Source organism: Mus musculus, chromosome 11 (genome assembly GCF_000001635.26).
Source record: "Mus musculus strain C57BL/6J chromosome 11, GRCm38.p6 C57BL/6J".
NCBI classification, from domain to species: domain Eukaryota; kingdom Metazoa; phylum Chordata; class Mammalia; order Rodentia; family Muridae; genus Mus; species Mus musculus.
The window spans coordinates 28012040-28028999 of NC_000077.6; positions in this window are offsets into that span (position 1 = coordinate 28012040).

Consider the following 16960-nt stretch of genomic DNA (forward strand, 5'->3'; position numbering starts at 1 on the left):
GAACACACACAGTATGCACTCACTGGTAAGTGGACATTAGCCCAAATGATTGGAATACCCAAGATACAATTCACAGACTATATGAAGCTAAAGATGGAAGACCAAAGTGTGGATGCTTCAGTGCTTCTTAGAAGGAGAAACAAAATACTCACAGGAGGAAATATGGAGACAAAGTGTGGAGTAGAGACTGAAGGAAAGGCCATCCAGAGACTGCCCCACCTGTGGATCCATCCCATATACAGTTGCCAAACCTGGATGTTATTGCTATTGCTGATTGACAGGAGTCTGATATAGCTTTCTCCTGAGAGGCTCTGCAAGAGCCTGACAAATGCAGAGGCAGATGCTCACAGCCAACAATTCAACTGAGTAGACACTTTCTTCTTTAAGGTAATAGAGAACATTCTGTAGTGTGGAGAAATTGAAGGATGGAGTCAAGAAGCCATGACGTATTTGAGGTTGTATGTGACAACTTCAAGGAACATTTGGGAATTCCTGTCACAGAGTTAGATTGCATAGTGTCAATGGGCTCTGGAGTTCAGATATAAGACAGAGTGAAAGTTCTAATTGACATAAACATCTTATTGGCAAGCAGATGAATTCAAGCATAATAATCTTTGTGACAAGTTAAGAAATTTGATAATAGCAGGGATGAAACAAAAATTCAATAGATTATATTGAAGATTTTAATGTGGCATAGTAAAGAATGTGACATCAATAACTGAAATAGAAAATATTATATTTCCAAATTCTAGATCAAAATTTGTTTAGAAACAGGATGTATTGATCTTAAAAAGTGAATAGAAAACAAGTTTTAGAGTGATCATAATTGCTTTTCTCACCAATTCTTACTTGAAATGTGTTTGAAACATTGTATTTGTATGACTTCATTTTTTGGAGATGTGAAACATGGAACCATAATATGTAGGAAGATTTTACAGTATGAGAACTAGATAAACTGAGATAATGTATTCTAGACATGACAGAGGAGCATCATTCATAAAATTTTAACAATATGGTTGTCTAAATAGCACCTGTACAAGGAATATTCCAGTTGACATGGCAACATAGGTAGGAGAAGTTTTCAATAGTTCATGGATACCAAGGAAGTATGAAGCAGCTGGGTATTGACTGGGCATCTATGCACATCCAGACCAGGATTGCATTTGAAATTTTAGTTAATAGGAAGAAGGAAAAAGGTACATAATTTGTTTATTGATTATTATACTCATATTCTTCTTCACATAAATGCAGTAGAAAAGTAACATTTTCAACAATCGCCATATGGGTCAAGCAAAACCTGATGTGTTGATGTCAGAAAGTAACCACATTGGTAGGACTTTCTTGCCTAGTCAACTATTTACTTGATTATCTTTCTTTTACTCCTAATTTCTTCTCCTAATGTTTTATAGGGGTTCTTTCATTATTAATGGATTACTATACAAATTTATGGCTTTATAATAAAATGCCACCCAAATCAGCTTCATATAATCCAATTCATATACCTTATCTGGCCTCTTATCTGTTATCTGAATAGGGATAGTAGAGGATTCTTCCAGTCTCAGTTTGACGTGCTCTCAGAAATTTGATCAACTCTAGCAGAACTAACCATTGCTTCTATTTTGTTACTATTGATTCCTAACACATGTGTTTCACCCCTCAATATTTTAAAGCATATTATTGCTGAATAACTCATAAGCTCCTTGCAAAACATGTCTTATTCTTTATTGAATCCCTAAACAGAAACAAAGGTCTCTGGAATTAGCTAATGGGCTAATTAAATTGTAGATTAAAACTAGGGTAAAGTTTAACAATCTGTGTGAATGCTGTGGCAAAGTCTAAGCACTGAAGGTTTATACTGACACATGTCCTTATTACATAATTATATGTAAACATACAATGTCTAAAAATATCTTACTTTTAAAATGTAGTTTTGTCTATAGAACTAGAAATATTCTACCAAACTCTGTATTGTTTGCATATAATATCTATTTGAGGATGCCAAAAAGAACAGGTTGGGGTCATTGATGCAGAGGTAGAACATGAGATTATACATTCAATGTCAAAACAAGATATTTTTTAGAGGGATGATTTTTATTGCTTCAGTGAGGAAGTAATTTTGTATTGCTCCTTTTTTTTTCCAGTGTGTTTTTGTTCTGGCAGAGATTTTTTGTTGTTGTAATGTTCTCACTGCAGCACTAAAACTAGAAACAGCAACTGTGAGAAATGACATTATTCTTCCAATAACTATGATGACAATGAGAAATTTCATTTGCAGCTCAAGCTGCAACTCAAGTCTGAATTTGTGCACAAGTTAATTTTTCAGAGGTTTGTTTCTAATGCACCATTATTCTTCTACTTCAATATCCACCAAGACATTATTACTGTTCTGATTTATATGTGCCACCTCTTTTTATCTATGCCTCAGGACACTTTGCTAGTCCAAACCCAGTTATTACATAACCACCACCTCCAGCCCATGTAGTGAGAGTCAGCCCACACCAAAAGCTTAATTAGCTATCGACAAATTGTGTTTATATCACTTAAAGCTCCTTTCAGATCTCTTTCTAATTTAGCTTTTAGGCTTCTGCCTCTAAAACTCAACAAAACCCATCACCAAATGTAGTTTTGTTTTTGTCTTCCACCATTTTGTTGTAAGTGTTCAGAAAATATACAGTAGTAGTTTTATAACCAACTGGAAACACTATCAGCATCTAACTATTCTCTATTGAGTTTGTTTCTGACTTGAATATATTATTTATAGACAAAAACAAAAAAAAATCATTTTGTTCAATTTCACACCTTCTACCTTATTCAAATTACTAGAGCTAGAGTTTTCCTTTCTTTAGTGGTTAGTTTGAGACATTACTTCTTGAATACATCTACATATTGTTTGTCCAGAGCATTTGCTTAGAGTAAACTGCATCTCTTGAATCTGCTCTTATTTTTTGATTTGTCATTACTTCATATTTATTCAGTTCCTGTTAGGATACATACCCAATATGTCTTATTCTAATTTTGATGCAAAATGCCACAAGATACTTCTCCGGAATTTTGGCTAATCCTTATCCTGTCAAAGAAGAAATATGCTTATTTATGATGTGATTATAGCTGTCTACCATAACTCTATCAGTTCATTTATAATTTTCCACTTAAGCTACTAAAAGTATAGACAAATGGATCCTGATGATTACCAAATATGAACACTTAATAAATTTGTACCATTTTGAAAAGATCACAGAAGCTTAGAAAAATAAATCTGAGATTTACATAGGAAGGGCTACAGAATTTTTGTGTACATTTCCCATTTGTTTTCAAAGGCTTAAATGACAATACAATTGATGCAGAAAATAACTGATTATTAATGTAAGGGAATATATAATCTACACATTGTGTAATGCAAGAATGGATCAAAAATTAATGTAGCTTCATAGGTTATGTAATTTTATTTTAAGTATCAGGTAATAAAAAGCAAAAGAAAAAAGTAATATACTTGTAAAATATAACCTCATTTGCCCTATTTCCATACTACATATTTATCTGAAGAAATGACAGGTTTCTGTGAACACTCAGGACAAATACAGTCTCAGGTGAAAGACTGGATAGAAAATTTGCTCCATCGGTTGAGTTATGATAAAGATCTTGCCATCAAGGTCTTATGTTGCCTATTCTGCTCATAATGCTTTAGCGTCAATACAAGTCCTAGCACAAGAAGATGAGCACATGGATGCTGAGTTGATAAAATACAGTTGCAAAAGAGAGAAAGATAATACCTTCTTGTTGAAGCCATGCTGTTTATAATTGTGCATGTCTTCATCAATCAACTTTCCTTCACTACGGTAAGTATAACACCTGACTTCATCTCTTTATGAAGTAAGATGAAATGTAATTTCACTTACAGATTTGGAAGTTAAAGCTCCTATACAAGGAGGAATATTAGAATGGTTTCTTGTGAAGGTTGTGGAAGGAGACTATGTTGAAATAAATTATTATATTTTAACATGGAATATAGGGAAAGAAGAAAAAGCTTGGGTACTGAAAAGCCTGGACTTCTACAAGAATCTACCTTTTATGGTTCAAATTTTGACTTTATCTTGAGTGTACAGCTTAATTTTGGTTTAGAATACTCACCAAGCATTCTAGATCACTTATTCTACATGTTTAAAATGGAGCAAGCTCTGGAGTGCAATTGACATTTGCTCCTGTCTATTTCTTTCACTGCTTCCTCTCTATGATAAAGTGATTAATAACTGTCATTTGCTCCTGTGATCATTTTTTTTAACCATAGCATAGGTCAAGAATCAATAAAGTCAAAGACTGAACCATCTTCAGCTATAATTTCCAAATAATTTCTTCTTTTAAATTGTCTCTTGAATATATATTTGTTCATAGTAAAATGTATAAAAATTTATTATCTATGTGAATTTTATACATTTTTCATAGAGAATTAAATTGATAGTATGCCTGCAATTTTATAGGAAAAATTCACCTAGGTAATTTCAAGATATTGTGCTTATGTTCCCTGATATCTCAGAAGTCACTAGCTAGCACTGTATGTATATGGACCTTGCACTATCTGAATACTAACTCTGCCATCAGTGATCTAGGTGAAGGTAACAACATAGGTCTTAACATTCGAAGATAGTATCTCAGAAGCCTTCTCTCCAAACTTCCCCAGGAGCTGCCCAGGGTCCAGACTTCCTGCTCATGACCTGGCTGCATTCAACTACTGATATCTCTACTGATGCTTGGCAAAGTATTTTCCTTAAACAGTGTCTTATTAATATTAAATGCCCTTTCCCCTACTGTCTCCTCTGCCAAATTTGATCTGTGAAACAATTATTCTACATAGAAAAATTTTCGCCCTAATTTTAATTACTTTTTGTACCATATGCTTGAATTAATTAATATTTAGGCTATCTCATAATGTTCTGGGCAAGCTTCAATATTGTATATACAGTCAATGTTTGAAGAATCACTATCATAGAGAATGTTTTATTGTTCAAGACAAATTAATTTTCATGGTTTGTGAACATTTCAAAGGTTAGCAATCTTTTTGTAATTTGTGTAAATATTTCTATTTCTATCTAATTTCATTATTAATGTTTGTGAGTCATGTCCACACTAATCAAACATTCTATGGTAGCACTATATTCCCCACTAAGATAACTGTTAATAATGTTGGATATGAGTACACATGACATATAACATATATGCATATAAAATAAATGATGAAACAGTATAACTTGCCCAAAGCATTGTATTCTCTCAAAAAAATTTACTGTAATATAATTATCACATGTTGACAATAAGGAAATAAAGGCTACAAGTTCTGCTTTTGGCTCTGTTACCAGATTTTCAAACACGGTTAGTATGTCATTTACACCAGCTAAATTACACAAAGAACATTACTTGTGCTAAAAACTACATTTTTATGGTTGATTCTTAGTCAAGAATAAATTTTAATACACCATAACAAAAATAATGCACCACTAGGGCTATTTACCATGATGGACTATAGCATGATAAGTGTAATTTTTCTATTAAATTTGAGTCAAATCCTGAAGTAAGAAACCCATGATAGGTAGACTTAAAAAATATTATCCTGTAATTCTATACTCACTGATAAGTGGATATTAGGCAAAGAGTGTGAAAAACCCATGATAAAAACTCACAAAACACATGAAGCTCAAGAGAAAGAAAGATCAAAGAGTGGGTCCTTCAGTCCTACTTAGATGGGGAACAATATAATCAAGGGAAGTAGAGGGTGGGAAGAACTTGGGAGGAAGAAAGGAGAGGGATGGGAAAACAGAGGCAGAATCAGACATGGGGTGAGGAGGAAGAGATGTACAGAGGATCAGGAAATTGAACAGAGGTGTGTAGCAATGGGGGATGGGGAACTGGGGATAGCTCCCAGAAACTCCCAGATGCCAGGAAAACAAGAGCCTCTGAGAACCCTACAGGTATGACATTAGCTGAAATAGCCTACAAAGGGGAGAGCGAGCCTGTGGGGACCATATCCAGAGGTTAGGCGTGGCCCCCTGGTTGAAAGATGGGGTCACCCAACCATGTCCAAAATTGTAATTCAGAATTGCTCCTGTCTAAAAGAAATAGAGGGATGAAGAGTGGAACAAAAACTGAAGGAAAGGCCATCCCGAGACTGACCCACCTAGGGATCCATCCCACATGCATACACCAAACCCACACACTATTGCTGATGCCAAGAAGTGCTTGCTGACAGGAGCCTGATACAGCTGTCCCCTGAGAAGCTCTGCCAGATTCTGACCAATACAGATGCAGAAGCTCGCAGCCAACCATCAGACTGAGCACAGGGACCAAAATGGAAGAGTTAGGGGAAGGACTGAAGGAGCTGAAGGGGTCTTATCTGGCATCAATGGGATGGGAACACTCTCATAAAAGTAGGGTTAGAGACGATGGGATAGGGGTTTGCAGAGGAGAAGCCAAGAAAGGGGTTAACATTTGAAATGTAAACAAATAAAATATCCAATTACACACACACACACACACACATATGTATATATGTATATATACATATATTATGTATATATTACATATATGTGTATGCATATACATATATATGAGAAAATACTACTTAATTAGAGATAACAGAAATATTTACTAACAACTATTGCATTTGTGTTAACCTTTTGTATACTATAGCCTCTGGTTATGGATAAAAGTATGATAAATTTAGGTTATTTTTAAAGGGATTTTGATAGCAGACAACAGCCTAAAGGCAAAATGATTTCAAGGTATGACAAAACGATTTCCTGAATGAGAGTAATTCTACATTCTTGCTTAAATTTTTTGGACTACTTGCATTTTGCTTGTACACATATTTGTCAACTGTATTGATTGCTAAATATACAATTGAATCTGAAAGATCTAAGAGAGAAAAAAACTTTAATGATTACACTAATCACATACTTCTTTTAAAACAAGGTACCAGGCAGGCATTTTCGTCCAGGTATGTTTATGGGTAGTTAGTGACAAATGTTATTTTAGGCAGGGTTTTCAAACTTTAACTGTGTGGTTATCTTAAATGTATGTCTTAGGCAGAGTCTATAGAAAGTCTGGAATGTATCATGGTACTCTGTAGCTCACTAACTCTCTGCAGATGTTGTCAGACTGAGCCTAGATTTTAAGTAAAGAGAGATTTTTATCTTATATCATTACTTGACTATTCTGTTTTATGATCCCCATATTCATAATGGAGGAAGTGATGAGGAAGCTGAAGTACAATGATTAATATGATCAATAGTATGAGTCTACAGTGTGGAGACAGCTTAAATTGGAGGAAAATCATTGCCGGTTATATCCCTGAATAGCTTTATTTTCTAGAATTTTAAGTATTCCAAAATTAAATAGCACACTTGTCATACTACTTAATCAACAAATAAGCAAGTCTATTTGGCCTTTTTAAGACATACAAATGACCGAAAAAATGAAATAAATGTCCAATTTCCTTAAGCATCAAAGGGTTGCAAATTAAAAGTGCATGTGCATTCTATCTCACACTAGTAACAGCAGCAGTAATTAAAGAGACAAATGTCAACAAATGCTAGGAAAGATGTGGAGGAACAAAACATTTTTATAGCTCTGGCATGCTCATAATAGAAAGAAAAATGGAAGTTCCTAAAAAATAAACCCCTAAAACTGCAACCATAATCAAGCTATATCACATTTGACTACATACCTAGATGAACCCTAACAGTATAAAATAAGATACTTGAACATCCTTATTTTTTGGTACAAGATTCACAAAAACTAAGTATAGTTTTATAACTAACAAAAACTATATTACAACCAGTATAAATCACTATTAAAATGTGGCAGAACTAAAAAATTTAGTAGAATATTTAAACATACTTTGTTCACTCTATAGTTCATCTATTTAAACTGGTACCTTTGGTATAATCAGAATTCTACTACTATCTCCTCAACACTTAACAATTCTTATCATTCCCCCCCATAAACTCATCTGATAGCATTATCCACATTAAATATGGTATTTATACAGCATTATGCTTTGTTCAACACAGCAAAGGACAAAGTCATGTAATTTGCACAAAGTAGAAAGAACTGGAGAAGATCAGGTTAAGAAGACAAGCCAGATTCCCAAAGACAAATAATCTTAGATTTCTTTAAATACATCTCTCTCTCTCCATACATACATACATCTATACATGCATATATGCGTGTGTGTGTGTGTGTGTGTGTGTGTGTGTGTGTGTGTGTGTCAAAGGAATCAGAGAATCTATGATGATGAGAAAGAAGTCAAAAGAGAAATTAGAGTAGTAAAAATGAGAGGGTAATAGGGAAATGAAAAACAAAATATCACCTGTTTTATCTTATATATGAAACCTAGACATGACATAAGAACAAAATGAGGATAATTTGGAGGGTAAAAAGAATTATCAAGAGCTGGTGAAAGGGATGCTGAGAGTGAAGGAAACATATGACTAAGGTACTGTGTTGTTTTTGAAAGTGTCATAATGAAACCTATTATTTTGTATAGTATTTTTAAAAAACAGTATGTTTCTAATATCAGGTAGCCTGCATGTGTTTGATTTTTAGCTTTCTTACTTATTTAACTGCAAATTATATTTTTCTAAAGCTTATTTGCTTATTAAAATAAAAAATTACTTTATTATCTGCTTCTCTATTATGGGATTGTTGTCTGGAAATATAAATAAATCCCTAAGCTGCTGATTGGCTTATAGTAACTATCATAAAATGCTTTTAATTATAACTTTATTGAAATTTATATTTATTAGATTTTTCAAAAATTATGGAGTGTGACAACTCTGTAATCAAAAACATACATTTTCAAAACTTTGTTTTATTTTGACTTTTGTCTATGTGCTTATGAGTGCAGGCTCCTGGAGAGGGCAGAAGAGGGCATCAGAACACAGGGTTAGGAGTCACTGGTGCTTGGGAATTTATATAACTGAGTGCAACAAGCTGAGCAATAAACATTTCAGCCACTTTTCTAGCCCTTGTACCTCATCTTCACAGCTTGAAATGCCAATACGCCAAACCACAATATAACACAAACTATACTTTTTTTTTTTTTTTTTAGATTGCTAAGATATGTTTACTAAGCATGATAGGCCCTATCCAAACAAATAATTGGACAGATCAAGACAACTAAAACAAAGTTCTTGATTTCTGTAGATTAAATCATCAAAAAATAAGTTAAGCATCTTGAACAATATTTAATAGATCTATACAGTTGCATGAATACCACTCTATTTATTTCAAAATCACTATATAATTTTAGAGCCAGTCTCAATTAAAACAAAAAAGTCTTAAAGTACAAAGGGATATTGATGGCATACTTCAGCAAAAGAATAATTGCAGTGCAGATGACATCTTTTTTTAATGCCTGACACATCTTTTCTTCATCTTGGATTGGGTGTCTATCACAATCTGGCTCAGATGACTAAGAGACATACATTTTAATTCTGTTTTACTACTTTATTCTCTGAGAGTAGGTCAATCATATAATCCATATCCAGTTGGTTTCATCACAATACAGTAACCATTTTATCTGTAAGCATTAAAGTTAGTTTTTGGTGTTGAACAAACTAGTTTTATCTTTTTAACATTGTTATTATAATAACTGTTCAGAGAAATGGATTAAAGCTATAAACAATCTAAAAATTTCTGTCAATTTCTTGCAAGTTGAAAAAAAAAAGAGAGAGAGAGAATTCCCTATCTCTAAGTGCTTAATTTCCAAAAGGCTGTGGAAGTGAGTAGCAACTACTGACATTGAGCAAACTAAGTTATTAATCTCATGTGCAAAAACATGGTTTTCTTTAAAGGAAATGTAAAACTCACTATGTCACTGAAAAATTTGGTGATATTACATTTTGGTCCAGATATATATTTTTTTTTAATTTTAGGAAAAGAGATTAAAGTCATTATAATGTACATACAAGCCATCTGTGAAGCTTTCCAAAGAACTTTCTCATAACTTGAGTTAGGATCATGCTGATCTATGTTTATATGTTTGCTTTTCTGTCACATAAAATGACGCTAAAATTTAAATATATGTAGATTAAAACACCATTTCAGTACCTTTGACTTCAACAGTTTATTATGGGTGGGCTACTGCTAACTTACTTAGCTGTCTTTTATGTTACTCAAAAGGTTTCTTAAAACCCTGAGGGTTTTCATTTTATTTTGGATCAAAATTTACCTTAAGATAATTCATCCCATTTTTAGAAGAGACACAATTTGTCAGTTCAAGCAGAAGTATTTAAAATATTTAACTCTAGGAAATAGTTCTGTAAGTTAGTTCTATGGGAATGGATTTGATTAGTTTCTGCCTATAGACTGCATTGTCCTTTAATGATGTTTCCATTTCAGATTTCCTAAATGTCTGCAGCATGGAGAACCACAGATTCTGTGCCCTCTCAAGCATTTGTTCCTCAGTGGGCCCCAGAGGAACAGCAAAGAGCTTATGCTCTTATTTCTAACTTTGTTCTTAGATCCAGTTCACATATAAGGCTTGTCATTCTTGTATCCAAAATTAAGGTATTTTCTGAACTTAAAAATCTTTGATTTTTAAATATTCACTATGAAATACATCAAGTGGAAATCCTTATAATTATTTGCATCCTATTAAAGTTTTTCTGGAACAATTTACAGATCTTTAGTTTGTTACAGGAATTTCTCTTATCTCATGGTGTGGTTTGGATGGGTCAGTGCATCATTATTAATGTACACCTAATCATAACTAAAAATGCACAGTCAATTATTTGATGGGCACATTCTTGCATAAACCATAAACTTTTTGAGTTTCTGAAATCATGGAATTCTTAGAAAGACATCCATCAAACATAAAAGAAAAGTGTAAATGAGGGATATTTAAATATTAATTAAACAGTATTTGAGAAACATTTGTAATTCCCTATCTTGGTTTATTTAGATAAATACCTTTTGATCTGAACCACAGGAAAATTCTGAGCTGTTTGAGTGTGCATGATGAATGGCCTCCATTCATGCTTGAATTCAAATGAACAAAGAAAGACAGGCTCTCTACTGACAAATCACTTTCATTTGACATTTCAGCTCTAAACACTGAGGAAAGACTTGAAGTTACCAAGTGAATGTGAAAAATATCATTTTGGTGAGTGCATAAGAAAACATTGTTTTATGCAACAATAATGGTCTATGATGAAGGTAACTATCCTCTATAAAAACAATGGTTTTCATATATATATATATATATATATATATATATATATATATATATATATATATATATATATATATATATATATATATACTTGCTGTGAGCTGAGCTTGACAGCTGTTTGATTTAGGGGGAAAAACCCAACCATTAATTTAAAAATTATTCCATATAGTTATAGCAGGATTTTAAAGTCAAGCATTTGCCCAATTTGAGCTACTACTATTAGTACAAAGACCCCACAGCTCTCAATTTCGGCTGCTTTACATACTTCAGGGAAGCAGCTGTATAATTTGATTTTATTTTAGGATCTGGCTTTGATCCTAAGTAATATTTGTGACATAAAAATGATTTCATAGGCTTACCTTGTTCCATATTTTGACACTGGTGATTGCTTTTCCTCTTGGAATCATCATGACTGGGCTGTGAAGACTGGTTCAATTTGAGTTTCTCAATAAGGCATCTAATACCCCAGAAAGGAGTAACACTGCATAAAGCAGATCCTGACATTAAATATTAAAAATGTTCATAACACTATCTCAAGTGGCAATATTAACATACTACTATGACATTTTCAGGATGCTGTGGTCCTAAGACGTTGCTCACAGATTTGGAGGTCTTGTTGCTATGAAGGGTTCAAAAATCCTTCTGGAAAAGGCATAACTATGAAGTGATAGAAGTCACAATGCTACCTTTTCCTGTGAAGACTAAAGGCTCTGTTGACTTTTGTTGCTTTTGCCACATAACTGCTAAAAGCGAGACTGAGATTTTCTTATTATTTTCACAGTCCAACTACAGCTTGAAAATCATAGAATAAACTTCAAGAGGCAGCCAGTACTAAAACCTGCATTAATCCATCAGTGTCTGCCTGAATCAGATATTGTTTCAATGTCTAAATTTTACTTATACATACAAAGGAGGGTCTAAAAAGGCCATTGTTCCTAAATGAGTTCATCAAAATTCAAAGGGAGTTGCCAAGAAAGATAGTTTGTCAAAAGAAGGGAAGGCAAGGGATAATCACGTGATTCTATTCTTCCTATAAGTGTAAAATATTTGGATCTTTCAGTTATAGAAAAAAAAAAGTAAGCCGGGCAGTAGTGGCACACACCTTTAATCCCAGCACTTGGGAGGCAGAGGCAGAGGCAGAGGCAGGCAGATTTCTGAGTTTGAGGCCAGCCTGGTCTACAGAGTGAGTTCCAGGACAGCCAGGGCTAAACAGAGAAACCCTATCTTGAAAAACCAAAAATAAAAAAGGAGCTATCAGTGAGCTATCATTTTAAAATATTTATTTTTATTTTAAAATCAGAGCTCTGCTATATAGTTGCACTGCCCTCAGATGTGTGATCCCCTGCTTCAGTCCAACCCCCACAACTATGAACACTAGTTAGTGCCATTTTTTTCTAAACTGGCATGTATTTGAAACTAAAGATAAGAGATAAAGCAATTGTCTAAATATTATAGGCAGAAATATCAGGGTTTTACACTACACATGCTCAACTAATGCATCCTATTAGTATATGTGTATAAATAATTTAATTTTGACCTTTTCAATAATTAATGAGAAAGCTACTATTTTAACATATTTCTGATTTGGGTTTGCTTTTTGTCACTTTTTTTGCAAATGCTTTATTTGCTCATTCTTTCTTATATACCAGTCAAGCTCAAAGGAGCTCCTTAGAAAGTGATTGTAATCTCTCTGATTACAGATAAGATAAATTTCTTGCTACAATTAAGGGAGAACCTGCCCTGAGAACCTGCTTTTCAAAAATTAGACATTAGAGCTGCAATGCCTTCTCCATGTACATACACCTACACAGTTGCAAGTCTCCTCTGCTCCATACTTTGCCGTGACAATTTTGTAGTTTTGGTTTCTTTAAAAAATACATAAATATGATAATGTGTTTTCAACTTAATCCCAGGTATGGGACGAGTCTGCTTCTGATTGTCTAGAACCGCTGTCTATGATTTGCCTCATACTGCAGCAGGGCCATGACTGTGACAAAAGCAGATCGTTTATATGATTGTGTGACATTGGGAATTCTGAGGACTTGTCAGTGGTATGTAAATCTAAGGCCCTAAGAGGTAGGATGGGTTATAATTGGTTGTTGTTTGGTTGCTGTTGGTTATTGTTGGTTATGGTTTATTAAGTAGTCATGCATAAAAAAACACAATAACAAAATAAATTAGATATCCTAATGGTGAAGAACAACTTGTTCCAAGGAACTCAATGCCCCTAATCACATTATTATTCTAATAATGACTGATGACATTGTCCCCTTTATTCTCTTTTAACTCAGGGCCATCATTTTTAGATCAATTGCTTTGAATTATATTATTTTCTAAATTATTTAGTCAACAATACATATTTTAAAAAACCCAGCTATACCACTCCTGGGCATATACTTAGTAGATGCTCCAACATGCTCCACTATGTTAAAAAAAAATCCATATTTATAATATCCAGAAGCTGCAAACAATCCAGATGTCCCTCAGCAAAGGAATGGATGCAGAAAATGTGGTTCATTTACACAATGGAATAGTACTCAACTATTAAAAACAATAACTTCATAAAATTCAGAGGCAAATGGATAGAACTTGAAAATATCATCCTGAGTGAGAAAATTCAGTCACAACAGAATACACATAGCATGCACTCACTGATAAGTAGATATTAGCCATCCCATATACAGTCGTTAAACCAGTATGTTATTGTGGATACTCAGAAGTGCTTGCTGACAGGATCCTGCTATGGCTTTCTCCTGAAAGGTTGTTCCAGAGCCAGACAAATACAGAGGTGGATGCTTGAAGCCGACTATTGGGCTGAGCGTAGGGTCCCAAATGGAGGAGTTAGAGAAGGGACAGAAGGAGCTGAGGGGGAGCAACAGTGTCAATCAGCCAGACCCCCAGTGCTCCTGGGGACTGGACCACCAACCAAAGAGTACACATGGAAAGACCCATGGCTCCAGCCACACATGTGGCAGAGAATGGGCTTTTTGGAAGCAGTGGGAGGAGAGGCCCTTGGGCCTGAGGGTGTTCGATGACCCAGTGTAGGGAAATGCCAGGACAGGAAGATGAGAGTAGGTGGATGGGTGGAGGAGCACCCTCACAGAAGCAGGGGGAAGGGGGATGGGATTAGGGATTTCCTGAACAGAAGACCTGGGAAAGGGAAAATATTTGAAATATAAATAAAGAAAATATCCAATAAAAAAAAAAAACCCAAACTAACTATAGAAGATGATAGCCACGTAAGAAACTCACAAGTCACCTTGGAGATTAATAGTTCCAGGGCAGTAGAGACACTAAAACAGAAAGGAATATAAACAGTATTTCCTTTAGCCAACAGAGATGATGCTGCAAGGGAAATAAGGTATTGTTATAAGACAGATTGTGCAATGATCCAGGTAGCCTGCAAGAAAAATATTATACTCCTCATATTTTGTAATTTTCTTTAGGAAAATACAAAGACATAGAAGACAAAGTTGCTGAGGTGTAAATTAAGTAAAGACAATCTTAGTTGATACTATTAAGAATGATGAGTGATGGAGTACCCTAACCTGCAGGACTTAAACAACAGGGTTCTTGAGGAAAGGGAGCTACAACCACACATTTGGGGATCAGAAAACGTGAAGGAAGGAGGCAAGACAAAAATTATGTTCAAGCCTCATTTATTCAAGGGACATGTGGGACTTTTTAAAGCTCAAAACCACAAACAGAATTTGCTCAGGTACACAGGCCAAACCACTGGTGCTATGTAATACATTAAGGTCAAAGGAATGTCCCCACTGTAGAAAGGTCCGGTAAGAAGTGCCCTCGTTGTAAAATGTCCCAAGTCAATTACACAGAGAATGAAAGCAAGATGGTGGAAGAAGCAAAAGAATATTAGATAATAGCCCAGGGACAAGATTCCAGGGGCTTCCAGGCCCCAACAATGGAGTGAGAAGTTCTAGATGTTTCTCAATAGCTCAAATAACAGGTATTGACTTCTCTATGGGGTATAGGAAAGGAGTATCTGTATGAAAATAGTGAATCAGACTTCTGAAATCCATGAGAGAGACACAGTAATTGTCTGGAGGGCTATGAAAGAAGATGAGGTTAAAATTAAAATCATTTTGCAGATTTTAAAAATAATGACAAAGACAATTGTTAGCCTTTATTAGGGTGAGGTATATTCCCTTCAATCCTACTCTCTTCAGGAATTTTACCATGAAAGCATCTTGAATTTTTGTCAAAGGATTTGTCTGCTTCTATTGAGATAGTCATATGGATTTTTGCTTTTTGTTATAAAACAACACAAATAAATAATTTAATGATAGAACTCAAGAATCTCTAAAAACAAAAATAAACCACACCTAAACCAAGTAGAAAGCAAAAGATAATAAAAACCTAAGCAGAAATTAATGCAATAGAAATAACCCAATGAAAAGAATCAATGAATCTATAATGTGGGACTTTGAAACATAACTGGATTGACAGGCCCTTGTTGCGACTTACTGAAATAAAGAAAGCTATGACTAAATTAAACACAATTAGAAGTGAATACTGGGACATTTCAAAAGGAACCAAAGAAAATTAGGAAAATACTTTAAAAATGTGTACCTCATTAAGTTGGAAAATCTAAAAGGACAAGTTTTTGATTTATTCAAACTACCAAAATTAAAGCAAAGAGATTTTGACAACGTAAACAGACCCATAATAAATGAGATTAAAACTGTAATAAAAACCTTCCAATTAAAATGTCTAGGCCCAGATGGATTCACAGCAGAATTCTACCAGACTTTCACAAAAATACAATCAATAGTTCTTACATTAATTTTCAAAATAAGCATAAGGTTCACTCCTAATATGTTTTATAAAGGCAATATCACTTTAACACACAAATTATACAAAGATACAGCAAAAAAATACAATAGACCATATCCCTGATGAATATAGATGCAAAAATTCTCAATAAAACACTGGAAAACCAAGTATAGGCACATATCAAGTTGGTTTTCTCTCAGAATGTAGGGTTGGTTCAATATATATAAACAAATATAATAACTCATTTAAACAAACCAAAAGAGAATCACTTGATTATCTCAAGAGATGCAGAAAAAGCCTTTGGCAAAATCTAGCATAATAAAAGTACTAGGCAATGTTGGACAGGGGGAATATACCTCAACACACTAAAACCCACAGCCAACATTATCATAAACACAGAAAAACTCAAAGCCAATTTTAATATGTATATTTTCATAAACTCTGGCATGGAGATACTTCCTGTCTTAGGCCATTTATATTGTCAGATGAAAGATGCAACTCAACCTTTATATTTTAATATGCCTTACAACATAATAGCAGGGCAACTGCCTGCCTTCTCTGATGTTAGAATCTACCTCCCACTGATAACTCTGAGTTACTCCTAGCTAAATTCTAAGTTCAATCTTGGCTGCTCTTGACTCCAATTATTCAGCCCTCTGGGCCATGTTGCTCTCCTTGATTCTCTATGCCACGTTGGCTCTCACCTTTATTCTGCATACTCTTCTAAGATATGGTGGCTTTCCTTCCTGCATGTTCTTACCATAGTGGCTTCTCTGTTTCTCCTTCCTCCTCCTTGTGGTTCCTAACCAGGGAAAACTAAATCCTGCCTATCTTTCTTTTCCCTGCTATTGGCTCTTGGCATCTTTATTTACCAATCAGAATTAACTGGAGGCAGGTTCCCAGAAGCTATGTACAGACTGAATATCTTGGGGGCTAGCAATT